We start from the raw sequence: 3666 nt of genomic DNA, 5'->3' as shown, positions 1-3666 counted from the left end.
TAAAACCAAACTCAATAGCTAATGCTTGTTGCTTTCGCTAACGCCTTTACTAAACTAAGTGGGGGCTTGTTCGATTTGAGCTGCTATCGCGCCTTAGCCAATGACATAGCTGGAGACCCAGATTCTATCTCAAAAAGGGGCTCGCAAGGACGAAGGAGGCGAGGCATGCATAGGAAGGGGCAGACTACTTTATTGATGTTATGATTCGCTAATGGGTATGTCATCGTATGGATGCCTTTCTTTATTGTATTGGATGGGATTGATTGTATTCATTCCTTAAGATGTGTTATCCTGTATGTCGTCGTATGGATTGCTTATTGTTATTGATGTCTTATCAGGGTCTTGCACCGTATTGAAGCCTTGCTTCTCTATCACTAATAGTGAAGCAAGGCTAGCAGCAGGTAACCAAACCTGCGTAGGAAGCTTATATATTTATATAAATGGCTTCCATCTGGAATACCTTTTTAATAGGATATCTATAGTTAGACTCATCAAATGGTGGAAGATCTTCTAAGATCTTCGGCTACTAAAGTCAATGTGTATGTAATAAGTTTATTTTAGTAGTAACTTTTGGTCTAACCTAACCAAGGAGCTCTGTATCGGAGCATACCTCTTTGCCAAGCAGGTAGTTTAAAGGTAGTTTATATGAATCGCCGGTCAGGCGCTCTGTTCACTGCCTTATATCAGAAGCAGTGCGCAGTAACACTTCAACAGGTGTACGGTGGGATTACCCCGTATGATATTCTTACTAAACCATCTCCGTATCACTCACTAGATCAGGTTACCCTAGGATCATACCATCCTTTCATAGACAACAAATCTATAAAAGGGATGACAAAGCTAATATGCTAGTTAAAAAATACTTATCGTTCTTTAGTTTATCTAGAGCGATTAAGTTAGCAAAACGGATTTCTCCGTCTTTGTTTGCTAGCATAACTGATCCTATGTCTGACGTTCAAAAATATATGGGAAAGCATCTTTTTTTTATAGGATAAAGAAATCCATATTGGCTTACAGGGCTTATCCCTACTCTTATGCTTGACTAGCAATTTTTCAAGTTTAACTTGCAAAAAAAGAACCGGGGACACGTATCGCTCAAATCATTGGCCGGGGGGAAAGGCTACACCTAAGACCGGGCATTCAGCCTAATATTTACAACGCTCTGGTAGTTAAAGGTAGAGACTACCGGTCAAGAAATTAATGTGACTTGTGAAGTACAGCAATTATTAGGAAATAATCGAGTTAGAGCTGTAGCTATGAGTGCTACAGATGGTCTAATGAGAGGAATGGAAGTGGTTGACACGGGAGCTCCTCTAAGTCTTCCAGTCGGCAGGGCTACTCTAGGACGAATTTTCAACGTGCTTGGCGAACCTGTTGATGATTTAGGCCCTGTAGATACTCGCACAGCATCCCCCATTCATAGATCTGCGCCCGCCTTTATACAGTTAGATACAAGATTTTCGATTTTTGAAACAGGAATAAAAGTAGTAGATCTTTTAGCCCCCTATCGCCGTGGAGGAAAAATCGGACTATTCGGCGGAGTGGGTGAGCGTACTCGTGAAGGAAATGATCTTTACAAGGAAATGAAAGAATCTGGAGTAATTAATTAAAAAAACATTGCAGAATAAAAAGTTGCTCTAGTCTATGGTCAGATGAAGGAAACTCTGTATCTGTAGATCATGTAATTCCTTCGCCTATTCTTCCACCCAATGAGCAAAGATAACTGCGGATTCTCGATGGTTGAACAGAAGAGAGACAGGGCAAGCAATTGATCCATACCAGCCGGTTCCCACCGCTAGACGAGGATCGGCCCACCAGCAGGGGAATTAGGTACCGGCTTTTGACCAAGAGACTGACTACCCGATAGATAGAGCTGCAAGGTAACGCACTACTGAAATGAATTATTGTAAACCTTAGTTACCTTACTGAAATTGACATAGGGGCTCGGATCATTCCCACCCACTTGATTCGCCTAAATCCACCCAAGGCGGACCTTTGGATAGACAATTAAGGCCTTCTCCTTCCTTCCTTCATTCATTAGCAGATTAGTCCCCAAAAATCGTCTTTCTGCCCCATATGCCCTTTTTCAGAGAGAAAGACAGGCTTGGTCTTTGTATCCTTCCTCTTAAGGGAGTTCTTCCTATTAAGGATAAAGAGTTTCGTGAGTAGCCAAAACAGAATGCGAATTACACGACAAAAAATCCTGTTGAAGGGCCTACAGAGGCCTTTGACGCTGCTTCAGGATAACTTCTTTCATCCGCCCCTAACGGGTCACCTCACTGGTTGCATTCCCGACACCTGACTTTGGAAGGGGGCACTCGAGCTTTCACTGACCCAAAACCCTCGATTGACCTCGCCCCGACATGAAAAGCTTCAAACCCGGAGGTTCTGTTGTTTGCCTCTTTCCGGTATCCCTTGATCAACCGCCCTGTCGCTCGAGCTAGGGTAAGTTCAGCCAATCGCTCCGGGTTCTTGCTCTTTCTCATAGCTCATCTTGCTTTTGAGAACAGATTAGAAAACACATTCTCTCCCTGGAACTGCAGGTCTACTTATGAACGTTCTTCCCCGCGTGGGAACTGAACCCCTATCCCGTATAAGGCCTTGTTGCTTCAAGCTCACTTGAGCAGTTTCCTTCCTCTAGCCTCCTTGCCAGGCCGGTTTCCCTACGGAGACTCAAAGTAGGTCAGGGAAGGACAGTTCTTTTCTCTGAAGAATGTGATATAGAATCAGGGCTACTTTCAGTAGAAGGCAAAAAGCCTTCAACAAGGGCTTGCTTCATTTGATCTTTCCCATCCCAAGAGAGATGGTGAAGTGGGCTTCTTTCACGGCCGAATCATAGAAGAGAAGGGCGATCTTCTACTCGGCTTCTGCTCTAGTGGTTGAACGCTTCTCCCTTTCATTGGCTTCCACCGGCCTGAACTGTCCTAGTCTGAACTCTTTCACCTCGTCAACTCGGACTCGGGCAAGCGGGTTCACTCGTATCCTCTTTTCCTTTGGGGTTGGTTACTGCCCCATCCCTTTCATTGCCTTGGGCCCGGCCTTCAAAGAAAGATCTGAACATTTGCGTAGATGAGATCACGAGACCAAGCCAGTTCACATCCTCTTCTCTTGGTCTTCGAGTGCTGGGAGAAATCCCTATCTTCTCTCGCTCGATTGGGCGCTACTTGCCTATTGACAGAAGTCATCTCCGAAAAAGTCTTCGTGCTCAACTCGCTTTGTTTGTTGATGTCACAAGGGCTGGAAGAGGAATTGCCCGATTCGATGTTGGAGCTGCGGAGCTTCCTTACCTTACCAATGAAGCCTGAGATTAGAGTCGGAATCGGTGAAGCTTCTTTCCGCTCCCCTTGATTCTTGCGTTTTGGGGTTGGCTACTCAATCAATAGCGTCCGTGAAGTGATTGATGTTCGATTGAAAACTTCAAGGTCTTAGGAATCGATTGAATCATCCCTGTACTTCTACTCGATAGAGTGATCGAATCGGACGCTGTGCCATTGATTGAATTTCGCTAATCGACCGCTATTAGATAGATAGATTCGCCTCGAGGGTTGTGCGATAACGCTTGTTCTTTCTTTCACACGGAGCGCTAACTCGAAATCTCATAGAATAGACAGATCGGATCGTAACCAGGCGAAATAGAGTTCTACTTCCTTACCCGTTGAAGAAGCC

The 3666-nt window shown here is 44.6% G+C and overlaps 1 pseudogene; it reads left to right on the top strand.

The window, feature by feature from the left end:
• The first annotated feature begins 211 nt into the window (after positions 1 to 211).
• On the top strand, positions 212 to 1676 carry LOC129294869 (ATP synthase subunit beta, chloroplastic-like; annotated as a pseudogene).
• Positions 1677 to 3666: the final 1990 nt, after the last annotated feature.

Source organism: Prosopis cineraria, unplaced genomic scaffold (genome assembly GCF_029017545.1).
Source record: "Prosopis cineraria cultivar Desert tree isolate PC_DT_omini unplaced genomic scaffold, ASM2901754v1 PC16, whole genome shotgun sequence".
NCBI lineage: Eukaryota > Viridiplantae > Streptophyta > Magnoliopsida > Fabales > Fabaceae > Prosopis > Prosopis cineraria.
This window is presented reverse-complemented; position numbering and strand designations above follow the sequence as displayed.